Here is a 16,481-nt window from a genome sequence, read left to right on the forward strand (position 1 = left end):
ATTGTTTGATATAAAATTATATTATTACATAGATTTCTGTCATTTACTCACCCTCATGTCCTGTGAGATACTTCACAGCTTTTCCACACAACGTCCATTAACGTCTATCAAACTCCCAAATAGAATAAACGCAAGAACCGTCACCTCGTGAGGATGAACCGCTTCACTTTTCGTCTGAATTTTACTTAACGATTACATTAAATACATCTCAACGTTAAGCGAGAGCTTCACGCAGGTGTGTTCGAGTGAGCAGTGCCAGCTGATGTCTCCAGCCATCAAATGCTTCTTGGACGACCAGGTGATCCTGAGCAGAAGTTGTCTCATGCGTGTCTGATACCAAACTTTGAAGGTATTCTACGGGCTGGTCATTTTCAAAATATGCTCACAAACCTGTCCCTACACTTTACAGGCATGTTAAAGCATCCAAATGAAAAAATATTTAGACCTTTGTGTCCATAAAGAACAAAAAAATAATTAATAAGTCAAAAATTGCTCTCAAGGTTTAATCCTATTTAATTCCTCCCTCTGCCTTGTTTCATTTTGTTGTTTCTATTTTTCTATTTAAGGGCTGCTTTAACACTCCTAATGGTCCATTTTGGGCCATTTGGGTTCTTGTTGGGTTTACCCCGAGTTTGTTTATGTTGGACCTTTGAATTCTGTTATGTTCTTAGTTATTATTTAAGATGTTAGTTTGAGAATCTGCTTAAGTCCGTTACATTCTGTTTTCGTTAGTTTTGATGATTTGTCATTGTTCTTACATTAAGGAAAGTGGGGAGTGTGTCGCCTTCTTAATTTGCCTGTATTCATTTTTCCCTCTGTTTTGAGTTTAGGAAGTTAGAATAATTGATTGTCTTTTGTTTCTTTTATTTGTCAAGACGTTTATGTTATTTAGTTGGGTATTTATTAAAGTAGTGGTTTTGTTTATTGTTTTGGCATTGACCACTCCTGAATAGAAACCCTTATTTATTTTGTGTTTCCTTTATGTAATAAAAATATTTCTTTACGAAGGTTACTTTTTGTGTGGATTCGTTTATGTTGCGATCGACCCTAGACGGGTCGTAACAGTCAGTATGGAGGATTTTTATTGAAAAGGTTAGGAAAACACATGTTAATCGGTATAATGTATAGATTTAAGTGTGCATCACAATGCCAGTTTTGAGGTGAATTTCATAGGAATTTGTCACTGGTGTTATTGTCACTGCTAATACACTAACAATGACAGAAAACTAAAGCAACTAATAGTAAATTAAAATAATTAAATATGAAAAAAGATTCAATTTGGGTTAGGGTATTATTGGCAACAATGTTATCATGTCCGTGAATACTATTCTTAACATTTTAAGCATAAAACTGAATTATTATTTTTTACTTTTAGATTTGTTGTGTGATGATCACGTGGTAACTTTATGGTGCATTGATATCTGATTTTTGTTATATCAGGTGACACATTTGCAATGTCATTTCTATTTGACTGGATCTACAGAGGCTTTAGAAGAAAACTTCAGTTTTTAGGTAAATTAAGTCTTTAATTTTCACTATCATTCAATTGTTGAGACACAGTTGACTGAAAGTTTGCAACTACTTGAAATAAAATTGTAAAGTTGGACATTCACTTCCACATAATAAAGTGTGTAAAAAAATTGTGACACATATTCATTAGGTGTGCCCAAACATTTATTTAGCAGCAGTTTATTTATAATTAAAGACAAATTCAAACATATTTTCTTAAAGGCAGTGTTAAGTTGTTTTTTCGCAGGTTTGTACAGGAAGTCTGTTAAACTGTTGTTTCTTGGCTTTTTTATAATCTGAGGAGTTAACAATTGCTGAAATGACCTTTACTACATTTGATTTGGGGGGTCATGTGCAGGGTGAGAAATGTTGAAAAAACAACTTCACAACTCCGCCCTCTCCTGGATCTTCTACAACCTAACAGGACCGCTGTCCTGCTGAAGTCACATCACTGCTGCAGGACAGAGAGACGGATGACATCACCTCACTGAAGTATTACAACAGTGTAGTCTGAATTGTGGTGTGTTAATGCAGGGGTTCCCAAAGTAGGGGTCACAAGATGATTTCCAGAAATGATTTTTTATTATTGGCAATAGCTTATTTAATCAGTAAGTGTAACAAAATATACAAATATTAGTTTGGTTAAAATCCATAGGAATCTCCTCCCCTTCGATCATGACCCCTGAGGTAATAACATCACATTTTGATTGGCTGCAGGGATGACCTCAGTCAGCTTACGTTTACCACCATGTGCATCAAGGAGAGTTTGGGGTTCACTCGCCCGTTTTGCTTCTGACCCGATGAAGACATAAAGATTCCAGGAGACCTTGTCATTCCAGAGGCTACTCACTTCACTGATGTCACATCAAATCCAGAGACTTCACTGCTGTAAAACAAGTATGAAAACAATATCTAAAACAGATGCTAATCGTATTTTTCTATCTGAAGGATATTTGTGCTTGATAAGTATTTCTGGTGTTCATCATAATCCTGTTATCTGGAGCGATCCAGAGGTAAGACTCGCTCTCATCGACACTGAAACAAATGAGAACATTGAGAATGATGTCTGCAGTTTCTCTCTTCAGGTATTTGACCCCATGCGGTTTGACTCGATTTCCTTCTCATTCATTCCCGTAGCGTACAGTGCATTACTCTGTTGAAGCCCAGCGTCCATTGACTTCAATGGGGCTGCTTTAAACAGTTTTTGTCAGTGCTTAGAAACAAGACGGTCATTGGATAATGCTGCGATCATGTTCCGCCCACAGACGCTCAGCGTCTCTGAGATGAATGGAGGCGTGGGCTGGCCCGGACTCCGAGCGTCTGCGTGATGATTGGAGGGTCTGTCATCTCTTTTTAATCCACTTTTATGTCCTAAAATGCTCGTTTTTGGGGGTCGACAGCTTATAAAAACGTATTTCTTGTTTTTTTTAGCTTGTTTGCTATACACATTGTCACATATCAGCTTTTAGACATTTTTTTTTTGTTATAAATCATAAATGACAAGGAGGCGGCAGCTTCTCGCAATGCAAAGAGACGGTTGGTGTGGGCGTGGGCGTGGTCTTCAGATTATGACGCGTATCACTCTGTGTCTCCATTTCCAACTCAGTCCCATCGCTATTTAATTTGTAATATTTTTATTATTTGTGTAATTCCCTCTCCTGTTTTTTGTTTTCTTTTATTATTATTTTTTCTTTTGTCTTGTCTGTTTCGAGCCATGGTAATGTTTTTATTTTCTCTCTTTTCATTAATCCAATGTTAAGGTTCGGTTGTAACATTGTTTTGTTATAACAAAATGTTCAATGAAGCAATAAAATATGGAGATGGTGGTCTAGTGGGTTAAACCACTGACTAGTAAATCAAAGGTTGCTGGTTCGATACCAGCAGCCACCACCAGTGTCTCCTTGAGCAAGACACTTTACTCCATGTTGCTCCAGGGGGATTGTCCCTGTAATAAGTGCACTGTAAGTCGCTTTGGATAAAAGCGTCTGCCAAATGACTAAAAATGTAAATAATAAAATGTAAAAAAAAAAGAAAACTCAGCCAACTCAATTTTGCATGTGTAGTCGAAAGACAAACTGCTGCAACCTTCATCGTATATTTCACACAATTTTACACCACATTCATTGTTTCAGTTTAACATAATTCCCACATTTCCTCCCGTTGAGTTAAATATATATATATATATATATATATATATATTAGATCGTTTGTTCATTAATTAAAGTCACTGGAAAAGATGCCTAGTTGGTACGACAGGGTTACAGAACATTTTCTTGAAAAGTAACGTAGGGCAGAATTTAAATATAAATAAATGGACAATTTTGATGATTTAGGCCAAAAATGAGCTTCCCCTCTTTAAAAGATCAGCAGCTGCCACTTCCAGGTACAGTTCACACTATAGTAAACACTCACAAATGAATCTTGTTCATTAAGACAGTTCATCTAAGTTGGACTCACCAATCAGATCCTTCTACTGTTTCTCTTCTGTGTATGTCTGCTAGGAACTGCATCGGTCGAGAACTTTTCTATGGCAGAACAAAGGTGGTGGTCGCTAAGACGCTGTCAAGGTTCAGAATTCTGCCCGGGTGCGTCGCCTCTAAAACCTGATCATGAGAGAAGAAGGAGGGAGGATTTTAAACTTTCAACCTCTCACGCTGTCTCAGGAACAGTAGCCTCCAAAAATACATTAAGAGATAAGCTGCACCCTTATACATTTCACTGTGATTTATATAAATATATATTAAATAAGTCTGTCCTTTTGTTTCATGAATCTTTGTGTAAATATTTATGGAAATTAAATATTTTACACAGTACGCCACTTATACGCCAGAATATATCTGCACATGTGACACGCACTCAACCTGTGAAGTCCAGGGCCCGCTTGCATAAGTGTACCTTTAAATATACCTTAAGCTTTACTTAAGTTATTCTCCTATTGTCTTTGGTAAAGGGAAATCACTTAAGAAAAACTTAAGGTGCTTTATGCAACTGGGCACAGGAACTGTAGATGAGATGAGCGACATCTGGTGTTCACAGCTCGTGTAAAACACACCTGCAATAAACACAAGCAGAAAACAAGCACAATCTATTATAAAAACTTTCAAGACAAAGCTTTACATTAGTTTAAATAATATTACAGCATATAAAGAAAGAAAATACACACTAGAGCTGCTTTAGGCAAACTATAAACCAATATAAACTCCCTCACATCTGTTACTAACATAATAGAATGTTCAATAATACACTGATGGACTAAATCTCTCCAAACATCTACATGTACATTTTAGAATGGAGCTGTAAGTCTAGTGTATATAATACTGAGACTGAGCTCACATCTGAGTTTTATTCGTTTCTCTTCTTGTAGAGTGTTACGTGTCTGATGTTAAAAAGGGATGATACCGTAACATTTATACGAGACAACTGTTACCGGGTGTGGTGCAGATCAAAAAGGACACCGAACAGAGATAATAAAGTTCAATACTATTTACTAGTCGCGTTGAAGAAAAATACACATAATTACAGAAACAAAAATATATGGATTACAACACGAAAAGGATTGTCGCCCAAATTAAAGAAAGAAACAAAATAAAACAACCCTTACACTAACCTCTAAACTTACTAACAAAATAAATTTGAAAATAAAACCGAAATCTTTAGCATATACGACGCCAAACTAAACTAATATAATCTACGAACAAAAATACAAGGGTGACGTCAAACTCTCATAGACTGACATGCATCCTCAAAGAACTCGATAGAAATCAATTGTCAAATAATAAATCTATTAATAGATTGAATCACATAACACAACGCATGACTTCATAAGACTAGGTACGTTAAGAATCAAACAATGGGTGTCGACCACAAACAGCTGACCGCTTTGGAGCAAGCTGGCATGGCGCGCGCGCACGCACACAAACGCATACAATCAACTCGCGTCGTTAAATACAGCTGGCACGCCAGCCGATTGGCAGGACGTCAATACGTCAGAATGATGATTGGCAGTCGAGTCAGCCAATAAACACCAACCTAGAACTGGAGCCGAAAGGGACACAGAAAGACAGGAGAGCGAAAAACAATACAATGTACACAAAACACACATGGAGCGTAACATACAGTCTACGACTTTATTGATAAATCTCACACCAAACTTTTACCATCGACAATGGAAACATCAAGATGTAAATCACCTCAGCTGCTTTGCGCAGATCACACGTCAAACGGGAGCAGCGTGATCTCGCGATACTTGGATGTTCAACGCGAGCGGTTTATTTAATCTAACAGATTCGTTTAAATAATGCACAGATGGCGTCTTTTACACCCTAAACTTTATTTATAGTTACTGATTCGTGTTCTCTGCTTGTTAAACATTTGACTAATATTTTCAGCTGTTACAAATTGACAAAACATTCCAATTTAAATGATTATTGTATTTTATGTCTTTAATTCAATGGTTTATGTTTATATTTAAGGATTACTTTGGTTTCCATTGGTTACTAATATTGTCGATGACGTCAGAGATCACCGTAGCCTAAATTTGTTGACAGCGCGAGCAAGTGCCGGAGTTACTAGTTTGTATTCGCGATTACTTTTACATTTGCGATTCGCAAAAAAGTACCATAAATACTTTTCTTAGTTTAGTATTAAAGTAAGTAGGCTGCTTTGGTGTAGTTTGATATCATGGGACAAGTGATCTGTGGATGTTTGGGCCACCAGACGCCAGATCCGGAATGCAACCAAACACTGGAACAGTGTTGGGTAAGTTACTCTGAAAAAGTGATAATTACTAGTTACTAATCACATATTCAATAGTGTTATTACATTACTGTACAAATAACTCCATCCAAAAAGTATTTCATTACTTATTCCTAATTACTTTCTACATCCTCGATCTCGATTAGCATTAGACTTGAAACAGCTTAATTCATTATTTCAAAAAAAAAAAACTACATAAATTATTCTTATTAACTGACCAAAGTATACCAATGTGAGAAGGATACATTAAAGCACACATTTTAAACTTAGACTTAGTGTTGATGTCATTTTCACTATTGAATATATTACAGAAACTGTATTTAAATTACAGAAAAATAAGAGTTATCCCTTACTTAGTTTTTTTCAAGGGGAATGTAATTGAATTACAGTAACTAATTACTTAGTAACTTTTATAACCAACACTGTACAGGAGCAAGAACAGAGAGGAGCACAGCGTCAAGATGACTCCACACCGACAAGTTCCAGACGTGACAAACAAATGAGGAAGATCAAGAAAAGATACTCCATAAGAGAGCAAGAGGGAGTTATCTCAGAGAGTCTGGAGGACAGCACATCTGAAACAAAGACTGAAAGTATTCGAGGGAGAAAGAAAGAGAGGGAAAGTAGGAGAGAGATGAGGAAGAGAGAGAGAAAGACAGATGATGCTGAAGGTATAAGGAGAGAGTCAACTCTGAAACCGCTGGTGAAAAACTCGGCTTCAGGACCTGTGAGGTCAAAGAAAACCAAGAAAAGAGCCAAAGATTCAGAGCAACACGTGAACGTATCAGAACTCAAGAGAGAGAGGAAGAAGATGCAGACTGACACCAAAACAAGTCCTGCGGTTCACAGAAAGTCTAGGAAGGAATCCCGAGACGCTTCTCCATTGAGCATCGATACCTTAACACTTTCACTACCTCCTACATCGATACAAGTTGCTCCATGCCCACCAGCTTCAGCGGCTGAGAGGGTAAAATCCTGTCATCCATCAAGGCTGGAGCCGCTGGTTATACATGTTCATCCTCGACCCTCAACTGCAACACCTGAGAGATCAGAGGTGAGACGTTCAAGGAGGGAACGGAGGAAGGAAGCTGAAAACATGGATCATGAAGGTAAGAAAACATTTATAAAGACATGACAATATCAAATTTGTCGAGGTAAAACTTTGAAACTCTCTTTCTCTTCATTCATCAGCGCCTAAACCGCTGGTGATACGTGTTGATCCTCAACCCGCGACTTCATCACCTGAGAGATCAGAGGAGAAACGTTCAGCAAATAAACTGAAGAAGGGTGACAAGAAAACGGATCATGAAGGTAAGAAAAAGTTTATAAAGATGTGACAAGAGTGCTTTGTGCTGAGTTAAAACCTTGTCACTCTCTAAATCCCATCCTTCATCAGTGCCTGAACCGCTGGTGAGACGTTTTGATCCTAAACCATCAACTTCATCACCTGAGAGAGCAAAGATGAGACGCTCAAGGAGGAAACTCATCAAGGAAGCTGAAAACATGGATCCTGAAGGTAACAGAAAGTTTATAAAGATTTCACAGTTGAAACACTTTGTATGTTGAGGTAAAACCTTGAGACTCTCTCCATCTCTTCATTCATCAGGGTTTCATCGACCTGCCTTACCCGACCAGAATCCTGAACAGACGGAGGTGACAAAATATGAAGGTAAGAGAAAGTCTAGTGATGTATGACAAGATGAAACTAAAAACATCATCACTCACTTCATCTCCTTTGCCAATATCAGCTGGTCCACCAACACCAGCTCCAACAGCTGAGAGGGTCAAATCCCATCATTCATCAGTGCCTGAACCGCTGGTCACGTCACCGTCTGATCTCTTTACACGCCTGGTCCTTGTGGACATTGAAGATGAAGATGAGGTGCATATCATCACTCCATTTGTGCTGAATGACCCCAGACAGAGAAGGCCTAAGTCCATGAGGAAAAAACAACCGATGTTTAGTTGGATGGAGGAGAACAAACAGATGCTGGAGAGTGAAAGATCACAGAAGAAACTGAACAATGCCAAAGACACGGACCATTCAGGTAAGAGAAAGTGTATCAGATGTGACAAGAGTGCATTGTGTCGAGATAAAACATAGCAACTCTCAATGTCTTCATTCTTCAGGATCATCTCCTTACATCCCATATAAATATACCGAGGCGATATCACTGTCAGCACCTTCATCGCAGTCTGATCTCATCGTCATGGACATTAATGATAACAGCGAGTCTGATGAGCCTGATGTGAAGTTCATCTCTCCATTTGAGCTGAAGGACACCAGACACAGAAGACCGAAGCCCGTGATAAAAGATCAACCGATGTTTTGTTGGATGGAGAACACAGAGATGCTGGAGAGTGAAAGTGAAATGGATGAAGTCCAGCCAGAAGCTCCAGAGCAGCAGGAGACACCTGTGAGAAAACGCCACCCAGAGAGCAACACTGACAAACAACACACCCTTCAGAAAAAGAAAGACGCTCATGAAAACATCATCATGACAGCTCCTAATGGTCCCGCTGGAGATACCCAAGATCACCTGAAAGGTTCAAAGAAGACCAAAGCTGCCAGCAAAACAAAAGGATTGTTTGTTCTTCATCACTGGCTTGAGAAAAAGACCAAAGAACGACAGGAGGAGAAAATGAGAAAAGAAAGGGAAATAATAGAAACACAGTCACTGCGGGAGAGATACCTCAACAGTCCAGCATTGAAGCATCTGTGTGTTAATAAGAACAACTCTTACTATATCCCGAATCTCCTTCTCTAACTCACAATACTGTAACAATAGTGACTCCTCATCTGTTCCTAATGAACCCCAAACCTCCTATACATAGCTTTTCTCTTCATGTGTGCAAAAAAAACTTTAGTGTTATGTGCAAAATAATTAAGTTTATGTGTGATATAAATAAGTATATGTGCAAGAAAAACTTTAGTGTTATGTACAAAATAATTAAGTTTATGTGTGATATAAATAAGTATATGTGTTAAAAAATGATGTATATGTGCAAAAAACATTTATATGTGCAATAAAATAAGTATGCGCAATTTTCTCTTAGTGTGTGCAAAGAAAACTGCTGTACAGTTTTACTTACCTTGTGTGCAATGAATAAAGCTGTCTTTTATTTTATTTATTTAATATACCTGTCTTTGTGGAGTCTTATTGTCAAAAGCAGAGGGTCTATCTCTTCCACACAAATAATATATATTAACAAACAATATCAAGGAAATCACATTGAAAATATGAAGTACTGATCAAACAGGTTTTAAAACTGGAAGGCTTTCTTTCCATAATGTACGCAGACTCATGAACATTGTATACAGTGGGCATGGAAACGATAAAATAGCCGTTTTAGCCCAGATGCTTACAAAGCATTTTATTGATAATCTTCCTTTTAAAACTTTGAGTGAATTAAATATCTTGGTGTCCCTGTGCCCAGAAAATACAAGAAATTACATGAAACAAATAACAAAGCTATGGTAGACAGACTGAGGCGGGATGTGGAGGCCTGGCGGGTACTCCCGTTAACAATGATTGGCCGTGTTAATGCAATTAAAATGGTCACCCTACCAAGATTTCTTTACTTGTTTCAAAATATTTTTTCTTTTAACTCAGATATTCCTTAAGACACTTGATTCTCTGATTATGCCATTTATTTGGGGATATAAAGCCCAACGCATATCTAAAGCTCATATTTGTAAGGCAAAAGTGGTAGGATGTCTAGGCCTCCATTACTTTCAGCACTATTATTGGGCAGCCAACGTACAGGCCTTAATGTATTGGTGCAATGCAGGGCCTGGGGAGTGGACTACTAACATTCCTGCGTGGCTCGCCATTGAAAGAGATATTCAGGGTTTTTCACTCTTTGCAAAAAAAACGTTTCAAAATTTTAAGAAATACAATCCCATTATTGTAAACTCTCTAAAGATTTGCTACCAGATAAGAAGGATCTTAAAACTACCAAAAATATGCTCTCAATGAAAAGTTCTCAATGCTTTGGTTTGCATGTAAGGACCCTCATTATGCTACCGTGGTAGTGTGAGGCTATTTTGAGCCTTGTTAGTGGTATTAACTAGCGATTTACTTTATCTTACTCTCTGCCCCATATTCTAGCGTTATAAGCTAATCTGTTTTTAGAGATATAACTCTTTACATTCGACTATCATGAAAACGCATCCCAGAGAACGATCTACTCGGTAACCATGTGTTAATTAGCCCTAGGTTCATTTTTCACCGGAGTTGTCCTTTAAGAGTGGACAGTTTGTCTCAGAACAGGAACCCATAGAGGAAAATTGAATAATTGATACTGTACAGTATTTTAACCACTTTGCACTGATTTGTGTATTTCACAGGATATCAGCAGGGAGATGATTAAGGATACCTTCTCCAGTCATGTCATGAAAATCATCGTACTGAGCAGATCTGTAGAAGAGGAAGATGCCAGTATGTCTGATGTCATCATTGTCATCGAGGGGACTGAGGTGCTGCTGGGATGTAAAAATCTCGCAAATGCATGTCTTTCACTCATGGGCTGCATTTACTCCCTAAACTTAAGCTATCCCCCAAAGCTGAGAAACACTTTCGAAGTGTTTCAGAAAATCTTTATAGGACTTGATGCGTTAAAATTTTCGCCAAAGGTTAACTCATTGCATAGAAAGATTCTAATGTAATCTGCTAGTTGGGCACTACTTCCACTTATTGTACTGTTTTATTTTATTTATTTTTTTGCAAGAAAGGTTGTTCAGAAAACAACTTCAACTACAGTACTGTTTAATATAACAATTCTTATGCATTTTAAGTAATGCTATTATGCTGGAGACCATCGATGCAGAGTTTTATTATTATTTTATTTTATGTTTTTGTTCCCTTAGGTTTAATCTTAGTGAAATTAAAGTTAGCTAATGAAAGGCAGCTACTATTTGACATTATTTGCACTTTTACACTTTTATATTTGATATCTGCAACTGAGGTTTTTGTAAAATGTTTATGTTTTATGTTTATAGAAAGGTTTTATATGTTTAAATGTGTATGCATTTTAATGCACTGTGTGGTTGTTCTAACAATGTTTACTGGAGTAAAATGCACTATAGTGCACCATTTAGAAGAACCATCAAACTGATGGAGTTTTACTATTTGTTTTATTTCATATTTCCATCTTTAAGGGATATCATAGAAATAAACGTATTCAAGTAAAATGTATGTCAGTGTTATTTTATTGAACACCATTTAAATACATAAACAACATCAAGTAATTTTAAAATAATATTTAAAGTAAAGGTTACTAGGATTATTGTGTAAAAAAACATTTATAAGCATTACTTGAGTAAAATATATAAACAAACAGTCAATACAATTTTCTGGGAAATTCCAAGTAAACTTTACTTGAGATTTTCTAATTAAAGCTACAGTTCCTTTTATTTTGTTTTTACTTGGGAATTCTATTGAAATTACTCACATTTTCTAAGTGAAAAAACTTTCCTAACTTTTTTTAAGTAAATCCTACTCCAAATTTTTTTCAGTGTAGTCAGAAAAACAGATTACTCCTCTCCAAACTGACATTGATAGAGTTAATATTTTTACACATTAATTTTCAACATTAATGTTTAGATATTAGTCTGGGTTTTAAACCCAAGCATGAATTTAATTTTGATGATATATAATTTATTTTCAAGGGTTCTAGGATTATTTGACTGCTGCAAGCCGCCACACATGTCATACGGCACATCATTGAAGATCAAGGCAAAGTGGGAATCGTAACCTTTAGTACTGATGCATCAACTCTTAAAGCCTTTACTGTTATTGACAGTGACACCACAAGAGAGAATCTTATCAGTTCATTGCCAACACAAGCAAGTGATCAACAAACGTCTGTACTGGCCTCAATAAAGCCTTAGAGATGCCCTGTTAATTGTATTCATATGCATTTCGTATGTTTGTGTGAATTGTATAATAATAAATGAAATGTTATGAATATCTTTTTATACCCATCAGGTGCTTAAAGCAGATAATAAGGATGCATTAGGAGATGAAATTATTTTTCTCACTGATGGTGAGGCAACAGACAACATCAATGATTGTTCTCATACTGCAATACAAAGTGGTGCCATTATACACACTTTGGCTTTGGGTCCCAAAGCCGCCAAAGAACTGCAGGAAATGGCGGACAAGAATGGTAAGTGTGATAACACAAAAATCCCAGAGATGAAAGGACCAAACAAAGGATCAACACCTTTTAACAGCAACTGGACCCCAAATAGATTTTTAATGGTTATTTGACTATATATGAACAATATCCTCCCCCACCCCCACCCCCCAAGTTTTGCACAGGCCCCCAAAACGTTGACGTTAAGTTCCACAATGTATGCAAATCACATTTTTTTATTTGCTGGAAAAGTGTCTGTCTTTCAGCCACGGTATTTGTCTGTGAGTGAATGCCAGCACTTAAAATCAATCAAATGAAAAATTCTCTTTTCTTCCATTTTGAAATTAGATGGGAAATTTATCATAGCAACTGATGATATCACCTCCAATCTGTTAGTGGATGCATTTGCTTCACTTACAATACCAACTGGAGATTACGCGAAAGAACCAGTTCAGGTTTGGCAAGTTCATTACCCATTTTATGACTTATAGTGGATGTACTGTATATATACTGTACTTTATACTTTAAATATTTAATGTTTTCATGTGTTCATTTATATTGTATGCTTACAGCTGGAGAGTACGGGAAAGAGAACAGCTGACTGGTTCAATGGAACAGTGTCAGTGGATTCAACCGTCGGTAACAAAACCAGCTTTTTAATCATCTATGAAATCAGTGCACCTACTGTGTATATACAGACGCCAAGTGGGTCCAACTACGGTCAAACAGATATGAGTGAAGATCCATCAGCAAAGACACTCACACTAAAAATTCCAGGAACTGCAGCGGTATGACGACCTTAATAGCAATACAGGAGTTATGGCTGAAGTTTATTGTTCAAACCATAAGTTTTAAATATTAGTATTTATGTTGTATAATAAAAAGGCATTGAGGCCAAATGTTATAAATAATCATTTACAAAAAGTTTTGAAACAGACACATATTTTTCATGAATAATTTAGATAAGCGTTATCCTAAAGACAAAGCCCTAAAATGTTTGTGTTATCTATGTTGTATTTGGTAGTCTGGAGACTGGAAGTACAGTATTCTGAGTGGAGGACTTCAGTCTTTGACAATAACAGTAACCAGTCAAGCAGCTCGCTCTGATGTTCCTCCTATCATAGTCAAAGCACATGTGAATCAGCAGCTCATCAGTGGCAGTAAACCTGTGATTGTGTTTGCTGAGGTTAGTCAGAATTACAGACCTGTAATAAATGCTGAAGTGAAGGCCACACTGGAGTCAGAAACTGGGACAATGAAAGAATTAAAGCTACTGGATAATGGAGCAGGTAAATTACCCATAATCCTTTTCTCAAGCACACACACATGCTAAAATATATAAATAAACTGTAAATCTATATCTGTTATAGGAGCAGATGCTTTCAAAAATGATGGGATCTATTCCAGATATTTCACAAAGTTAGTAAAAGGCAGAATCAGCTTGAAAGTGAGAGTGAAGAATAAAGACGGACAATCCAGATTTACTCTCCACAGAAAGAGCGGCGCTCTATATGTACCTGGATATGTGGTGGATGGTAAAACTATGACATCATCACTGTTGTGCAATGTTGCTTAAAACTGGCAGTAGTTCTAGTAATATTGTGAAACGTGACATTGCATGGCATCTTTTCATTTCTCTTTTTAGATAAGGTAGAGCTGAACCCTCCGAAGCCTCCGGTTCCTGAACAACCACTTGTTGAAGGAAACTTTAGCAGAACAGCCACTGGAGAAAGTTTTCAGGTTACTATTTCAAATCGACCAATTTATCCTCCAAACAAAATCACAGATCTTAATGCTGAAATCCAGGAGAACACGGTCCTTCTCATCTGGACAGCTCCTGGTGAAGACTTAGACCAGGGAACAGGTAGCATACATTTTGCTATAATAATAGTTTATAAACGTTTTTTTATTGTGTAACTTAATCTTGAGTGCTGAAATAAATACTTTATATTGAAATAACAGTCACCTTAATGTGCATTAACCTTTTTATATATATATTTCGTTTAAGCTAAATCCTATGAGATCAGATGGAGCGATGACATTGAAATGCTTCGACTGAACTTCAGCGAATCTTCTTTAGTCAACACATCTGCCGTCTCACCTAAGGAGGCTGGATCAGTAGAACAACACTCATTTAATATGACAGTTGAGAATGGTACCACACTCTTCTTTGCTCTTCGCTCTGATGACAATGATGATGCAATATCTGAAATATCCAACATTGCTCAAGTATCAAAGATCATCATGCCTGCTCCCAACCCACCTGGAATCTCAAATCCGGGCCTGAATTTGAACGTTATTATCATTTCAGTTTGTGTAGCAGTTATAGTGGTGTGTTTGATTGTCGCTGTAACAGCATGGGCAGTGAAAAGAAGAAACCGTGTTGATGCTTAGAAATAACAATCTAATGCAAACTATTGCCGAAATCAGTACTCTTTTCAAATTTAAACAAGAATATAAATTAAGAAAATGTAAAACTGATTTTTTTTACTGTTCTGGTGTTTTACTTCTTTTACGACTCTTTTCTTTTATGAATTCTAATTTCTGTTCTGCAAAAGGCATTTGATTAAATTTTCTTCAATGTTCAACTCAAAGTGAGTTCGAGTTTTTTTTTGCTAAAAATATAAACCAGTATAGTTAGTAGTCTATAAAAGCAACTAGATAAAACTGTTTAAAAATGAACCAGAAAATGTTTATCAAAAGATAAAACACATGAATAAATTTAACAAAAACAATGACAGTATGACAATTTATAATCCTGCTTTCAGCTCACAAGTTCTGTTGCCTTAGACACAGGAGAGACTTAAAAAATAATTTTAAGGCAGAAAATGGCTTTTAAAGGTTACTGCATAATAGAATAAACTATCCAACATTATTTCAAATGAACTTTCATCATATAATACACAATAATAATAATAAAGTCATGTTGATAAAGAAGTAAACACTTTTTTAAAATAACGGTACTGTAAAAGAGCAATGGAAAAAATATTTCCCAAATGTGCAAGCTTAGATTTCAACTTAAAAGCCCACAATTTGAAGTGTGTTCCACTGTGGCACAACACAGATTGATTTGCGTATGACAAAAGAAGAAATGAAAGGACATTAACAGTGCAAACACTGTTGCACAAATATTGCATACATTTTACAGTTCTATATATTCAACAATATTTAATATTTAATTAAGTTATTTCATATGTAATACATCCAAAAATTTTACATTTTGTGACACTTTTGTTTGGTCACAAGATAATTGAGCATCGGCATTCCTCCATACACAGTTTATATGAAAGTAAAGGAGTGATTCTACCTATCTGTGTTTTTCACGTTAATAGTTGTCTTAATATTTTTCAAAACAACTGAGTTCCGGATATCACTGCAAATTCTGCATTATTTTATCTTTTATCTCATGAGCTATGATATAAAAACATAGCATGCATTATACTATGTCCATAACTTAGTTTAGGTATTAAACGCAAACTGACGATACCATCATAGCTATGCAAATAAGACGCCAAGTGAAACAAAGGAGCCCTATTATCGCTTTCGTGCCATTGGCCCGCAGGCCACCAGGGCAGGGCAGGTATACATTTAAAAACACCAACACCGATACACTTCGGGTAGAACAGAAAAATCCAACAGATACCCCTGCTTGTGGCTCCTCTCTGGGATGGAAGATTAGGCCATGAAACTTTGCAGTTTTAAACTCAGCGTGTCAACAATTCAATTCAATTCAAGTTTATTTATATAGCGCTTTTCACAATGTGTATTGTTTCAAAGCAGCTTTACAGGGGCAAACAGGAAAAACAGAAAAGTTAAAACACAGCACAGTGCATGGTATTTATACAACGAGTAAGTTCATTCTAATAAATAACATCTAATTTCTAAATAAATAAATAAATGAATGAATGCAGTCTCCCGGTGAGCAGGCCAACACTGCCCTGCTGTGGCGAGGAACCCAAACTCCAATGATTGATTAATGGAGAAAAAAACCTCGGGAGAAACCAGGCTCAACCGGGAGGGCCAGATCCCCTCTGACGTGTCATAGCTGCACTCAGACTGGTGACATGTGATTTTAG

The 16,481-nt window shown here is 36.7% G+C and overlaps 1 pseudogene; it reads left to right on the top strand.

Moving 5' to 3' along the window:
* Nucleotides 1-9,739: 9,739 nt before the first annotated feature.
* On the top strand, nt 9,740-14,799 carry LOC130428145 (calcium-activated chloride channel regulator 4A-like; annotated as a pseudogene).
* The last annotated feature ends 1,682 nt before the right edge of the window (nt 14,800-16,481 follow it).

The sequence above is a fragment of the Triplophysa dalaica genome, chromosome 9, assembly GCF_015846415.1.
Source record: "Triplophysa dalaica isolate WHDGS20190420 chromosome 9, ASM1584641v1, whole genome shotgun sequence".
NCBI classification, from domain to species: Eukaryota; Metazoa; Chordata; class Actinopteri; order Cypriniformes; family Nemacheilidae; genus Triplophysa; species Triplophysa dalaica.